Here is a 17,074-nt window from a genome sequence, read left to right as displayed (position 1 = left end):
GAGAAACTAGATAATTCATTATTAACCTCACATAATTTTCAGTTGTCAATCATCTCTCCTCCTAATGTTAGAAAATCTAACATTCATCCCAACCTTATTTAGAAATTCATCTTTTTGCGTGATGGAACGTAAAATCATAACCGCCAATTCAACATTTTAGATGAAAATTATTTGGTTCCTGCCCCGACACCAATTTTAATGGGGAACCCTTATTGGCTTGATGCATACATGTTAAATAAATTTATCTCATTCTAAATCTTATTTGGAAGTTTGTTCTCATACTCATGGTTTAGCTATAACTGGAGGCATATAATTTCTGCTAAACCAACCAACATTATCAATATAATTTCATAGTTTGGAACTGTGCTCTTAATTTAACAATTTGAGAAAATAAGCTTACAAATACCAATTTGTAAGTTGACAACAAAGCACATGTGATCATCACATAGATAGTTGCAAACGATCCACATGGCAAGTGAATGAGCCCATATTCACCTTTTTATATGTTCCAAAAATTTTAAGGGATTACAATTTCAACCTTAGCTGGTACAATGATTATTTTAACAAAGAGAACAAGCAACACAATAGAATTCTTGAAGAACCTTTTATTTCCTCATCATATAAGTCACATGAATTCTCAATTGCATTTGCATCACATTTTGATCAGAATGGTCAACCGGTCATGCCAACTGATCTTTATTTCAGTACACTTATATTTTACTTTTGCATTCATCAGAATGACAATGTTTGTGTGCAACAAACAAGAGGAAAAATGAGGTAATATTTTACATAAATATTTATAACCCACTTCGATTGTAGTAATCTCAAGATATTAAATCTTTTCATAATTTATAGTCTCAATATTTTTTTTCAATTGATTTGAAACGCGAAAAATTTCTTTTGAGACTTACTACAACCCTAATAATATTCCTCTGGTGATAACACAACTCGTTAGAGCTTGAAATTAATTTTGTGTACTATCATATATTCCATGACACCATCCATATGGTGAACATCTTCTTCAAGGAGAAAATTTTAGTATTATTGTCATGGTACAAATTATTACGAGCAAGACATTTTCTTGCTTTACTTTTGTCATACCATAGATACACAACCAATGACAAATTTGTATTGCCATAAAATAATATTATTTTGTTCATGGTCACAATCCTTATAGGCGAAAATCACTTCTTTCTTTTTGACTTCGGTAGTTCATAACAAACATACCATAATATTCATGACGTATAAACGTACACGATCATTGACCGGTTCTGCCAAATAAAATTTTATTTATTTTTCTAAAACCCCTCGTAGAGATGAGTTTTAATATATATCATTTTTGTTCAAACCTCCCATAGAGGTGAGTTGTAGCATATATCCAACCCACAATGATTTTATCACATCTTGACCCATTCTCTTATAGAATAGTTGATCTTTCACGATACTCATCACAATTCACACTCTCTTCGAGGAATGGACTAATAATTTATACGTACTTAATATATTTGCATTATAAGTACATTGTAATGGCTTTAAAATTCATCATATTTCTATGACACACCTCCACATCACTTTGAAAGATCAAGTGTACCATCACTTTATCTTCTTGTCTTTTGATGGAGGATTTATAAACTTGTCAAATTATTGGGTCGACAACATTCACAAGTCCAATGACCTATCATACCATTTTGATAATAAAAATTTCCTTCACATTTTGAAGGACTATATTCATTTCCCTTTTTCATATCGTTAACAATTTATCATCTTTCAGACTTATTATTCATTGCCACCACATTCATGCAATAGAATGGAGCAAATCAATTGGAGACGTTCGAAGTCATCATACATTGCTACCACATTCTTTTCAAGAAATGGAGAAAATTCAATAAGCTGAGTTTCATGACTTTTCATCAAAGCCTTAGTCATCATTATATCATCATTATGGTGCATTGACTCAAACTCAATGTTTTATCCATATAAGGCTTTTAATGACAAATTATATGAGACTTGAACCCAATCCTTATAATCATGGGACATCAAAACTCAAATTGATGTCTTATCCTGTTAGTGCGATAAAACTTAAATCTACCGTCTTACCCTCAAACATTTTTCATTATGTGAATCCGAACTTTAACATAATGTCTGTCCTTTTGGTGCGATATGACTTAAATCCATCGTCTTACCCTTTAATCATATCATATAGTAGGTCAAGTGCATTGAATTCATCTTAGAGCCTCTTTACTCTCAACAAATATCAATTGAATCTTCATATTATATTTACATAATTTCATATAATTAGTTTATTTAATCAACTTCAATTACTACAAAACTACAATTTTAGTATTATGTAATATAAACTATTTCAATATTTAAATCTCAAAATAATTTAAATTAAAATATATCGAAAAAGTTACTCCTTTGAATTATAGAAACATGATAATAAACAATTTGGATGCATCTTGGAACAAGCCAACTTTGTCGTTGAGTGTATCAACTGTATCGTTTCTTCCTTTCTTTCTTTCATTAGAAATTTTTGGGAAGAGATAAGTGTACAATCTCTGCTAGCTACATTGTTATCAAGCATCATAACATTAATATAGAGACTCGTGCTGATAACGTAATATAAAATCTAAGCTCAAAATAATATAAATAAAAAGAAAGAAGATAAGAGAAGCAAATGTAGGAGAAAACTCTTTTCTAATTCAGGTGTATATATCAAATGGTGAGTGATATCTTTATTTATAGTGTTGATATATCACTCCCAAATATCACCACATTAATAGATACATAGTTATCTCTTAAGGTTCTTATCACCTTGGTAACACTTTTTTGGATAACTCTAATGGATCATCCAAATAAAGCAATGGATTTATAACACAAAATTAATATTTTGGAAAATTTTCTTTATATGGTCCTTTTTTACTTGTCCATTTTGACAAATCAAGAAAGAACAATTTTTTTCTACCTACTATACCCTCAACTCTCAATCAATTTATTATGAAAAAGGTAGAAATTTTTGAAAATTATAAATTTTAAATAAATCTACTTTGTAATAGGTATGTCAATTCAAAAATGGAAGAGTAAATAGAAAGAATTAAAATTTAAAACATAATTAAGGACACCCCAGCAGTAATAAGATAGACATTTTTGTCTAACACTTCTCTTTTATCTACTTTGTAATAGGTATGTCAATTCAAAAATGAAAGAATAGATAGAAAGAATTTAAATTTAAAACATAAATAAGGACACCCCAGCAGTAATAAGATAGACATTTTTTGTCAACACTTCAGTTAAAAGAATTTCAAAATGCGAAAACTATATGCCATTTTTATGGCAACAACTAATTCATCAGTAACATTTCAACGGAAACGAATTAAAAAAAAAAGATTTAGATTTTATCCTATTAAGAATCAGTCAATTTCTCACTCACTAGTAATTACGTATTATGATTTCATGACCACTACATTAAGTAGACATTTAGACATATAACTTTTAAATCGAGACATGAAATTATAAGATGAAATCAACATTTAGATAAGCAATTTTATATCATGGATGAAATCCCAAATTATCCAAAAGGCATAATTTATAATTTTTCATACATAAAAATCTACTCACAACTTAATGTTTTGTTAACTAAATAAATAAACAAACATATATTAATATCTACTAAACCATTTATTTACTATGTACATAAATAAAATTTATGATTCATATAATCATATCATTACTTTTTGAACAATTTAAACTTCATACAAAAATTGTTTTTATCAACATAAAATTTATTATTAGATAACTAGTTAAAACTCTAATTTTTCGTGTTGAAAAATAATAATAAACAAAACTTAACATACTCTAAATTTGATTAAACCTGAAAATTCCATTTACTTTTCTGTTTGTATTAACTATTATATTACTATTAATCTACATTTTTTGTAATGTAGAAGAATTTATGATTTAACTACATTTAAAATAGTAAAAAAAAAATCATCTTTAAGATGCGTTCGTGGAAATAACAAAGATAGATAGTAATATATTGGCTCGATCACTACTAATTTGTTATCGAACTAATCGGTATCTTATTGATTAACTTTTTTAAATAAAAGGGCTTAATACCCGACTTTTGCTTAAAATAACAGAAAATCTTATTGATTAGCTAGCAGATTAATTAATTTAAAATTAATATCTGATAAACCAAACTATTACGCGAAATTATAGTATAGAGGAAGAGTAGAAACTGATTTTACGCAGAGAAAGAGGAAATGTGGGTGATAATTTTACAAAGAAAAAGATGAAGAGTAGCATTGATTTTATGAAACGGATTCCAATATATTTTTCTTTATAAGTTAATTTTTTAAAAGAGTTTGAATGGCCTTAAATTCGATCCCAGATTCGACTGAATTAAACATTTTTAATTTATTAAGAGATTTTGTCCCCTAAAGTGTGAATCATTCATATTTAGACTTATTAAATGCAAACAAGTAGGGTCTCAAGTTTTTTTTTCATATTTTGGGTGACTTTAAAAGCTAATCTAACCTACTTTTAAACATTTTAAACTTAATTCGATAGATATTGACTTAACATTTAAAATACTTTTAAGTTAGATATTTAAAGCCAAAATAAGTTAAAAGTTGTAAATTGGTCTCAACTTATTGTTTTTTTTTTTTTAACTTAAACAAATTTTTTATTTTGACCAAAATAATTATTTTATCACCCCTTAACTATTTTGTGAACCCCAATATATCCTCCACTCATAGAAACCCTACTAGGACTCTTTTAAATTCAAAACTTTTGATAATCATTCTTTAGTACTCTTTCTCAAGAAAACATAACTTTCTTTAAATATTCTCTCTGTTCGCTCTTAATTGTCATGATTTTTCTTTTTAGAGTCAATCTATAAAAATTTTGACTAACATTTTAAGATGTATTATTTCATCATATTGATATGCAAAAAATTTCAATTTATAATACTTTTCATATAGTTTTTGAATATCTAAATTTTTTGTTTAAAATATATATTTAACATAATCTAATTTAACTTTAAAAATTAGTCAATTAACTTTTGAAAAGTGCAACTGTAATAATATAAAATTTATTAAATATAAATTTATGAAATGATTCAGATTATATTAAATTAATCCAAATAAATGTTATGGATTAATATAATTGAGTTAAATATTTAAGTCCAATAAATATGGACTTAATTAAAGTCTAAATTAAATGGTTTGGGCTACAATAGATGAGCCCAATATGTTAAGCCTAATTTCAGCTAATTCTAGAGGTCCATCTTGGCGCCACGTGTGCAAATGATGTGGCATGCCAAGTCAAATAAGAAATCAATAGAATCATGACACGTGTCAAAGATGACAAGCCAGCTCTATAAAGTCCATATGCCATGTCACATAAATCTTATTGGCCGAATGAAATCCCATTCCAATCGCAACTCCTCTATTCTAAAACTATAAATAGGGGTCCTCATAATTCAGAAAAGAGACAGAAAATTCTAAACAAGAAGCTAGAGAAAATCGGTGGTACAAACGCCATTTAATTCTCTACAAAGCTATAAGTTTAAGAATTCAAGCATTCGAGTTCAAGAATGATTAAGATCAAGACCATCGAATTCAAGAACAAGCTCGAAGCCCTTGAATTCAAATAAAAGTCAAGATCAAGATAAAGTTTAAGTTCAAGTTCATTAGAGATTCAATAACAAGCTTTAAAGCCCTTGAATTTATATTTGAAAAGGTGAATTCAGAGGAATCATAGAGATTGTAACACTCGCATTTGAAATTATAAATCAATTGTTGCTATAATTTTCCGTTCTTGATTATTGTTTTCTCGAAGCGAATTTTACTGTCTACAAATTCTGGCACGCCCAGTGGGAAAATCTCTACCTCTCATCTCAACTTTTCAAGAGTTAAAGAATATTGAGATGACTTCCATGAACAACAACTCTCGATCAACTACCTCTAAGGACACTAGCTCCAAGTTCTCTAGTGAAGTTGAAGGCATCCTTGGTGTTACCTTTTGAAGTTTCGGAGCTGTTACGAGAAGCAAGGTTGCTACACTAGTACAACAAACACTTTAAGTGTCCTCTGCATCAACTCATGTTTTTGGGTCTTCGAGTCCAAAAGAAGCAAGTTCCTCCACAAATACTCTAGAAGGAGGAAGTAGTGTTGCTGAAAAGATCAAGAAGACACTGGCTCTACTTGAGCAATCTGGTTACAAGAACTCTACCACAAGGGGAGAACTGTGATTCAACTTATGAATCATCTCCATGTACAATAACGTGAGTCCGCTGAAAATTACTTACGCGACAATTCATTCTACTCTTCTGCATCTCCAATGGTCATGCAAACGATGGTGACTGCTGCCTTCTCTCGTAAGGAACAATTCGCAAATCTGATGAAGTTGGTTGAAGGATTGAAAAAGCATGTACAACACCAAGAGTCTTGAATTGATATGTTGATGGATTGAGTGAAAGGAATTTTAGATGGAGATGCGAGCCATGCGCCTGGAAAGGGTATTGAAGTTCAAGAAATCGAAGATCCTGCAAAGAAAGTCCCGCTTGTTAAAGAGATGCCAGTTTCTTCTGAAGGAATGATCCCATTCGATCGCTTGAAGGAGTTTATTGAAGGCACTATCAAAGATAAGTATGAAATCTCTACCAAGTCTTCTCATATGTATGCTAAGCCATACACTTCTAGGATTGATAACTTTAAAATGCTTGTTGATTATCAACCTCCCAAATTTCAGCAATTTGAGGGAAAAGAAAATTCGAAACAACATGTCGCGCACTTCGTCATGTAATAATGATGGAACCTATGGAGACCATCTTGTCAAACATTTTGTCCGCTCTCTAAAAAAATGCCTTTGATTGGTACACGGATCTTGAACCTAATTCTATTGATAGTTGGGAGCAACTAGCGCATGAGTTTCTCAATCGCTTCTATGGCACAAGGCGTATGGTGATCATGGTAGAATCCTCGAATACTCGCCAAAGAAAGGATGAACCGGTTATAGATTTCATTAATCGTGGAGGAACGCAAGCCTAAATTGCAAGAACAGGCTTAGTGAAGCTTCTGCAATTGAAATGTGTATTCAAGGAATGCATTGGGAGCTTCTTTACATCTTGCAAGGAATAAAACCAAAATCCTTCAAAGATTTAGCTACTCGTGCTCATGATATGGAGTTCAGCATGTCCTTTGCTGGAAAAGATATGACTATTGTCTATGATCCTCGCAAAGGAAGAGACAAGCAGGAACCCAAGAGATGGAGCAAATTTGAGCCTAGAAATGACAACAAAGAATCCATGAGTGTAAATGTGTCCCCTGCAAAGTTTACCCGAATGAGGGCATAAAGCAAAAATGTGAGAACAAATTTCCAAGAACGTTTAAATCAAAAGTCGACACTAAGGGAGATGCATGAAAAAAATATCCCTTCTTGGATTCTGACGTTTCTGAAATTTTTGATGAATTGCTCGAGTTAAAGCTCATTGACTTACTAGAGATGAAGCGACCCGATGAAGCTGGAAAAGCTGATAACCCAAATTATTGCAAGTATCATAGACTTGTGAGTCATCCTCTCGCAAAATGTTTTATCTTCAAGGATAGAGTGATGCGATTGGTTAACGAAAATAAAATTGTCCTTGATGATGAGAAGACTAGTTCTAACAAGATCTCTATCACGTTTGGCTCACTAGATCCGGTCCAAATATATATCTCTGAAAATCATGAAGAAGAATCATTAGACCAGGAAATTGATATAGATGGTGATGGAGGTTTGATTCTTGTAACTAGGCGAAGACGCAACAAGTCAAGCTTACGAAAAGAATCATCTGAGCAACCGGTTAGAGGGAATATGTTGAAGAAATTGGAGAACAAAAAATATATCAAATGCCCAAAAAGGGCAAAGGTAGAAGTGTATCACTACCAAAAACCTCGACGTCCTGTGACTCTAGAGAAATTCTTACCAAGATCATTCGACATAAAGTCTAATCAAGACAATGTCGAGGCATCATGTTTCAATGCTGATAAAAAAGAAAAAATGAAGGTGCAATCTACTAGAAAAGAAAGAACAACAAGTGAATCCTCACCAAAAGTGTCTTCAAGTGGCGAAGAAAAAGCAACAAGGGAAATATCAGCAATGATGTCTCTTTCAGCATCTGAAAAATCTATTGAACCATCTTTTCAAGAAGTAAATGCACGTGAAACTAAAATCACATTTACAGATAATGATCTTCTATTTCGTGAAACACTACATAATCGTCTTTTGTATATGGTGGGTCATGTGCTAGAGAAGAATATATAGAATCTTAATAGATGAAGAATCTGGAGTCAACATTTTGCCTATCCACACATTGAAGGAACTTGGCATCACGAATGGGGAACTCAGCGAAAGTCGTCTATTTATACCAGGATTCAATCAAGGGGGAAGAGGTGCATAGGCTTTATTAAATTAGAGATTCACATGGAAGATTTATGATCAAGCGCATGGATGCATGTGATCGACGCAAAACATCATATAATAAAATTACTTGGCAGGCCTTGGGTACATGATAATATAATTGTCTTATCGTACTATCAATGTTTGAAATATCTTAAAGGTGGAATCAAAAGGAAAATAGTTGCAGATGATAATCATTTCACCGAAGTTGAGACACACTTTGCCGATGCAAAATTCTATTTGAGAAATTATATTGTTAAAGGGTCCAAATCCAATGACATCAAATCAATCAAGTCTGGTAAGAACATAAGCAAAAGAATTGATACGGCTGTCGAAAAGGTGAAAACTGACACTAAAGACCTTTATCCCATTCTTAATGAAGGGAAAATCATGTCTTCGAAGAAGAAGCTGAAAACTAGGCTTTGCTATGTTCCAAAAGCAAAGAAAGAACAAGATTAATCATCTAAACTTCAAGAAAACGCATTGAGAGAGCTAACTGTCACAGACTTAGAGTATTTGCTAAGACTTCGTGCGGCACTTGATAACTTACTCACGAATCTTTCACGATCTTGTAAGCTCAAGTAAGCCTTTAAGACTCGGAACGCTAAGAGAACGCTTTGAAAGACTTAGAAAGAAAAGAAAGAGAGCTTTTGAAGAAGGCTTTTGTATTGCTTGGTAGAATTGCTTACAACTTTGCTTGGTGCCTTTGAAAATGAGGGGCACCTCTATTTATACTACTTCCTAGGGACTAAGGTGCAATTAATATTTACTTTATAAGTCCCTAGTATTTACACTTTGGTCCCTTTATAGAGAATTCTACACTACCTTGGGACCTTCTCTAGCCTTCTTGAGGGTTCTAAAGTGTTCTAGAGTCTTCTGCACAACTCTAGATCAATCTTCCCCTTTTCGAACGTGGAATCAGGCTGAAATTATAGCGGGACGTCTCACGCTCCCCCACCTGATGATGTGGCAACCGCAACGCATTGCTGTAAGAACAATTGGACTTTGTCCTTGAACTGACACAAATCTTCATATTTCTCCCATGTGGCCTCTTCTGGAGTTTGTCCCTTCCAATGCACAAGGAACATGGCGCTGGCTTGTTGACCTCGCTTCCTTTTGGCTTGATAGTCCATGATAGCTTCGATCTCTTGGTCATGTGAGGCGGTGACAGTAATGGGTGCCTGTTGTGATCGGTTCCGGCTTGGATCTTCATTGTCCTAATGGTACGGTTTGAGGACGTTCGCATGAAACACTGAATGGATCTTAAAGTGTGGAGGTAACTCTAACTTGTACGAAATCTTGCCTACCTTGGCAACGATCTTGAATGGATGCTCATATTTGTTCACTAAGTTTTGATGGACGCCTCTTAGTGCTTTGAACTCTCTTGGATTGAATTTCACCAGGACCATGTCGCCTTTTTGTAGTCCGTGGGACGATGCTTGTGGTCGGCGAACTTCTTCATCTTCTTGGCTGCCATGTCCAAGTAGGACTTGGCAGTGTCAAGCTGCTCCTCCCATTCCTTGACAAGATGGTAAGCACCCAAACTCTTTCCCTCAAAAGTAGTTGGCAATGAATGCGGAGTTTGGGGTTGTTGGCTTTTCGCCAACTCGAATGGTGTGCGCCTGGTGGATTCACTCCTCTGCAAATTATAAGAAAATTGTGCCATATGTAGGAGTCTGTCCCAATCCTTTTGATGTGCACTGACATAGTGCCTTAGATAGCACTCTAACAGGGCGTTGACGCGTTCGGTCTGACCGTCGGTTTGAGGGTGAAAACTTGTGGAAAAGTGAAGCTCCGTGCCAAGTATTTCAAACAGCTCTCTCCAAAAGTTCCCGCTAAAGCGGGGGTCTCGGTCGCTGATGATATGTCTCGGCAGCCCCCAATATTTCACCATATTCTTGAAGAATAATCCAGCAGCTTCCTTTGCGTTGCAACCAGATGTGGCAAGCATGAATGTAGCATACTTTGAAAATCTGTCTACCACGACCATAATCGTACCAAACCCGTCGGACTTCGGTAAGAAATTGATGAAGTCCATGGTCTCGCTCTCCCATGGGCGTTCTGCTACGCGTATTGGCTCTAGTAACCCTCCCGGTTGCCTTTGCTCCACCTTGTCTTGTTGGAACACAAGACAAGTCTGCACATAGCACTTGATATCGTCACGCATGCGTGGCCAGAAATGAATAGCGTCGATCAGCGCCCTCGTATGTCGTTTTCCTGGATGCCCAGCCCACGGTGTGTCGTGGCTTTCTTTTATGATGCGCCACCTGATAGACCCAAACTTGGGTACATAAACCCTCCGACCGGTAGTGAGCAAGAAGCCGTTTTCTACCCAAAAGCGCTTGTTTTTGCCTAGGTCAGCCAATTCCATCAGCTTCTTAGCCTCGGATCGTGTTGCATGCCAATCTTGATTGCATCTTTAATGTCACAGTGAGATGTAGTGATGGCAGCAAGCTTGGCCTTTCTACTTAGTGCGTCAGCCATGACATTGCCTTTTCCTGGCTTGTACTTTAAAACATACTTGAACTCTGTTAGAAAATCTTGCCATCTGGCTTACTTCGGGGTGATCTTCTTTTAGGACTGAAAGTAGCTAGTGGCAACATTGTTGGTCTTGACCACGGACTTGGAGCCTAATAAGTAGTGTCTCCACGTGCGTAGACAGTGCACAATGGCCGTCATCTCTTTCTCCTTCTGGAGTTCTCGGTCTCCTCAAGGGTTAAGTCCTCAAGGGTCTTGAACTTGCTCTCAGTCACGTTCATGCGCCGTCCTAAGATCTCGACGGCTTGTCTTGCCACTTCCACCCTTGCGACCCATTCTTCTCTAGCTATAAGTTTAAGAATTCAAGCATTCGAGTTCAAGAACGATCAAGATGAAGACCATAGAACTCAAGAACAAGCTCGAAGCCCTTGAATTCAAATAAAAGTCAAGACAAAGTTCAAGTTCAAGTTCATTAGAGATTCAAGAACAAGCTTTAAAGCCCTTGAATTTATATCTTAAAAGGCGAATTCAGAGGAATCACAGAGATTGTAACGCTCGCATTTGAAATAATAAAATCGATTGTTGCTATAATTTTTTGTTCTTGATTATTGTTTTCTTGACGCAAATTTTACTATCAACAACAACATAACAAATAAAAGTGGACGGAGGGAGTACATCGTAATTTCTTCTCGATAAAAGTAAAAGTGAATTGAGACTCAAATTAATTTATTTTTGAGTTAATTTAAAATAAAAAGAGTTGAAATAGAAAATTTATTTTACTTTATTCAAATTTAAAGGCATTTAAATCAATTAAGCAGAAAAGAAGTTTTTCAGCAAATTATACTACAAATTGTTGTTGCTGCTGCAGAGCTAACGGGAAGTAATATCTTCTTCATTTGATCGTTCAAAAGGACAAATAAAAAAAATAAACTAATATTGTTGATTTAAGCATTTTCAATTCGATAACACAATATTAAATATAAAAGGTTATATAGTAATAATAATAAGGATAAAGGTGCAACACATTTTCTCATAACTAGTTGATTCCACAGATAGAGGTTTGGTCTTCCGAATTTGTGTCTGTGGTGCGACTTCTCTTCTTAATAGCAGCACAAAGAACAACATCTCTGCAATCCTTGTCAAATTCCTTCATCAACCAATGCCCATTTTCGTGTTTATAGCCTTTATTCATATAACACATGCTCTTCTTTTATTCAGTTACTGGTCCACCCTTCATTTGAACAAGTTTGCTCTTGTCTTGCTGTTTCCAACTGCCCTTGTTTCCCATATCTTGACTTGCTTTTCTTCTAGAGCTTTGTGATGAAGAAGTGATGTTGACTACAGTCATTGTCGTCATAGTTATTACAACAAGGTACTCCTTGACTATAAATGTGTTGTTCATCTTGTATTGCAAACATACTTAGAACAGAACTTTGAACATCTTTGTAAGAAAATAAAGTTTAAGAACATTTTCACAACTAGTAATTAAAACTAGTAGCGAAACTAGAATCAGAAACAGATTTTAAAAAAAAATATACGAAATATTTTTCTTAAATAAGAATTGTTGTTAATATGTGTCTAAAGAATCTTACTGATTCCAACAAACTTTGCAGAAACACAAAGTTACCAAGTTTAATGAACCAGTGAAGAACAAAAGATTAGAAGAACTGAAATTAATTCACAAATCTAAAGTTTGTAAAACACGTACCAGAATCTGGAAAATTTTAATAGGAAAAAGATCAAGTCCACTGAATTCACAGTGTCCCCTTAAGGAAATTATTCCCCTCTAGTATCCGAGGTTTGATTTGGAATATGACCTCCCAGGGTAAAATGATCTCAATCACCAGAGTATAGATACCAAAAACTCTGGTGTCAGCGAACCACTCAACAGCAGTAAAGTACACTTAGAATACTAGATTTAGTAGTTGAAGAAGAAGCCTATGAATTCTATGTTAAAATGAGAGGAAATCCCTCAATTAATAGAAAACAAAGGGTAGTGCGAAAAGGTTCTTATTGTGCCTTACCGGAAAGGTCACAAACCTTTGGAAAAGTCACAATCTTTCAGAAAGGTCGTCACCTTTCATAAAAGTCACAACTTTCCATAAAAGTCACAACTTTTCATAAAAGTCGCAACTTTTCAGAAAAGTCACAACTTTTCATAAAAGTCGCAACATTTCATGAAAGTCACAACTCTTTATAAAAGTCGCAACTCTTCATTTTCCGTTCACACCTTTTTAAAATACTTTTTCCCACCATGAGATGGTATTAATTACATATCACAAATGTCAGTGTAAATCAATTCTAAGGGATTAGAATTTCTTTCAACAGATTTATAAGAATGCTCAACATACTTAAATTTCATAAAAACTTGACATTTTTATTTATTGCACTCAAAGTTAGGCAAAACTTCTAAGTTGATCAGTTTTCCTTACAAGGTTTTGTAATTGACATGCCCCAAGTGTTCATGTCACAAACATTGACTCAAGCAAGTAAGAATAACTCTTCGCGGGGTAACTTTTTCCTCACTAATATTTTGTTCCTATTTCTTACAATTTTGTGTGATACAAACATTGTTTAGATTGTCAAATGTCCTTTTCAGAAGGACATTTCCATTACTTTCCATATGATTGTTATATAACTACCCATGAACAAAGTTTCATCGGGTTTAATAAAGACAATATAGTCCAAATGTTATTTTTACAAAAAACATAACATGAAAAATCACAACATTTTAAGTGATATTTTTTCCATAAAAGAACACAATTATTTTGAACAAGTATATATATAATTTGGATGTTTCATACTAGTCACACTATATACTAGTAATAGAGAAACTCAACAACCACAATACCAAATATACTCCAAGAATTTTGTGGGTATAACGTAATACAAAAGTATCATTAAATTTCATATCTTTTGCTCCAAAGTTAAATTAGCCACCAAGTCTAATCATAAGCAAATAACCCCCACATTTCAAATGTGATCTCAAAATTTTTTTTCAAGTATTTAAAAATAGTTTTTCCACATATTTTAATGTTGAAAACATTATTCTACGAAAGAATTATAGTGCTGCAATTCTCTTTGGCAATGTTTACACAATGTCAAAGTTCATTCCATAGAAATACAAAATCACAAATTCTAATTCACTGGTATTTTTCCTCTATCATAAATAGACATACCACTTAGTATTTTAAATACTAACAATAAGGACAAAAAAAAATTGTACAATTTATTTCTATATTACATTGAAGTTTATAGAAAATCAAAAGTACAACATTGACTTATTATGTGATGTTTTCATATTCTTCAAACCAATTGCATAGTCCAATATATCCAGAGTATAAAACCACAAAAATTTTTAGTCTACAAAAATCAGACACACTAACATTTCTCATGGAGGACAAAACTACAAAAGTTTTTCTTTTTCCCCCAAACAGAATAACATATTTTTTATCACATAAAATGTTTTTCTTATAAAATAGTTTTCCAACTATAACATTTTGACATACTATTTTATCAAACAAAAATATGCATCTCTCATTTTTGCAAACTTAAGAATTTTAAAAGCAACAATATTTGCGAAATAAAATTCATTCCACAAAATATGGTTTGCAGATCTTTTTTCAAAGATACACATAATAAAAAAAAATAAAAAAAATAAAAGATGATAACTCTTTGAAACTATTTTCCTCCTTAGATAATTTAATAAGAAGGTTACCTGGTAATCTTAAACGGAATACCATAAAAATTTTCTGTTACATTCTCACTTCGACCTTGCTAAACAAAGCAACGAATTATGGAGAAGTAATGCATTTATCATCTACTTCCATGATCAGATTCTCTCAATCAGTAGAATACAAAAAAATACTAACAGTATAATAATTTCCTTAAGATTGTTGTTCATCTTGTATTCCAAACATACTTAGAACAAAACTTTGAACATCTTTGTAAGAAAACAAAGTTTAAGAACATTTTCACAACTAGAAAATTAAAACTAGTAGCGAAACTAGAATCAGAAACAGAATATTTTTAAAAAAAATATACGAAATATTTTTCTTAAAGAAGAATTGTTGTTAATATGTGTCTAAAGAATCTTACTGATTCCAACAAACTTTGCAGAAACACGAAGTTACCAAGTTTAATGAACCAGTGAAGAACAAAAGAATAGAAGAACTGAAATTAATTCACAAATCTAAAGTTTGTAAAACACGTACCAGAATCTGGAAAATTTTTAATAGGAAAAAGATCAAGTCCACTGAATTCACAGTGTCCCCTTAAGGAAATTATTCCCCTCTAGTATCCGAGGTTTGATTTGGAATATGACCTCCCAGGGTAAAATGATCTCAATCACCAGAGTATAGATACCAAAAACTCTGGTGTCAGCGAACCACTCAACAGCAGTAAAGTACACTTAGAATACTAGATTTAGTAATTGAAGAAGAAGCCTATGAATTCTATGTTAAAATGAGAGGAGATCCCTCAATTTATAGAAAACAAAGGGTAGTGCGAAAATGTTCTTATTGTGCCTTACCGGAAAGGTCACAAACCTTTGAAAAAGTCACAATCTTTCAGAAAGGTCGTCACCTTTCATAAAAGTCACAACTTTTCATAAAAGTCGCAACATTTCATGAAAGTCACAACTCTTCATAAAAGTCGCAACTCTTCATTTTCCATTCACACCTTTTTAAAATCCAACAAAATGTCCCATGGTTCTTGTTTACTGTAAGTATCAATATGAAAAGTGATAGAATCCAGAATCATCAATTAATTTTCCAGCAATGAATCTCAACAAAAAAGTAACAGCTTCTTCATCAGTAGTCGGACTGAATCGAAAACCCTCTTTCAAATTCTCCATTATACACTCAATTAGTCTCCTTATTTTCTTCGTACAGAAGAAGAAAACAGAGTTGGCAGTTGATACAGAGAGACACACTTGTATGTAGACTTTTTATGGAAACTTTTTCTACACGTTTTCTATAGCACAAAAAAAACATATTTGGAATCTTTTGCAGTAGTATATTTTATGGAAATTTTTATACCCAAAATAAAAAAAAAGGAAAGAATTTACACGTTCTCTATAACCCAGCATATACAAACTTAGGATTTGGAAAGTTTTATTTTTCAAAGGTTGACAACTCCAGTTTTAACTTTATTTTTCTTTAAAATATGAAAAATGATAAATTTGAAGTATATGGTGTTTGTGACAAAAAAAAAAATAAAAAATAAAAAAAAGCATATTTAATCATAATACAGTACAAAATGGAAGATATATCTAACAAATTAAATAAATCAGGCGCATATTTGAAGTATTCAACTGGTAATTTCTCCTGCACAAATGGAGGATAATATGCAACATTTTGTTGACTAATCTGTCTCCTTCCTATGATTGAAAACTTCATTTTCCAAAATGGGGAGGAGGCATTTGAACTTTAGTCTTGTCCAAGAAAAATGCCAAAGTTTGATGATATTTTACCTTCTTTGACTTTACCACTACAAGTATATCTATGATCAATGAACAGTAAAACAATGAAACAGTTGGACATGCATACATGAAAATATATGAACTAAACATCATTTCCAATTGAACACTCTCTTTTTCTTTTTCTGATCTCCAAAGACAGAAATAAAAACAGAAACTATGAAGAAAAAATAAACTTTGTGTAAGTTGCAAAGGAGCTGGGGGTCAATGTAACACTTGTTGGGTTTTATTTGCCCTAAATTTCTTACCATAAATAGGTTTTCCTTTTAGGAAAAGGTTTTTGATTGAATAATTCTTTTCTTGTAGGAAAAGGTTTAGGACTCTATAAATAGAGGAATGTTCCTTCTAACTTAATCAGCATTCACAATGTAGTCTTAAGGGCTTTGAGAGTTTTGGTTAGAGGGAGAATTTATGGGTCACAAGCTTGATACGTTATCACTTGTGTGAACCTCCCATGTATTCCGAGTGATTTGGTTGAGGTTGTTTCCCTCTGTATTTTGTACTCTCATATTTATAGTGGATTGCTCATCTCCTTTGTGGACGTAGGTCGATTGACCGAACCACGTTAAATCTTTGTGTCTTTGGTATATTTCTCGTTGTCTTCTTACTCGTGGTCTTTTGAGGTTTGCTTTGCTAGCTTCCGCATATACACCTGATATTTCAGATCCTAACAAG

General features: G+C 33.2%; 1 pseudogene; it reads right to left on the bottom strand.

The window, feature by feature from the left end:
* Positions 1-15,775, bottom strand: part of LOC107027534 — a 55,757-nt pseudogene extending 39,982 nt beyond the window's left edge.
* Positions 15,776-17,074: the final 1,299 nt, after the last annotated feature.

This window comes from Solanum pennellii, chromosome 8 (genome assembly GCF_001406875.1).
Source record: "Solanum pennellii chromosome 8, SPENNV200".
Classification (NCBI taxonomy): domain Eukaryota; kingdom Viridiplantae; phylum Streptophyta; class Magnoliopsida; order Solanales; family Solanaceae; genus Solanum; species Solanum pennellii.
The sequence above is the reverse complement of the archived record's forward strand: the minus strand, read 5'-3'. Positions and strand labels throughout refer to the sequence as shown.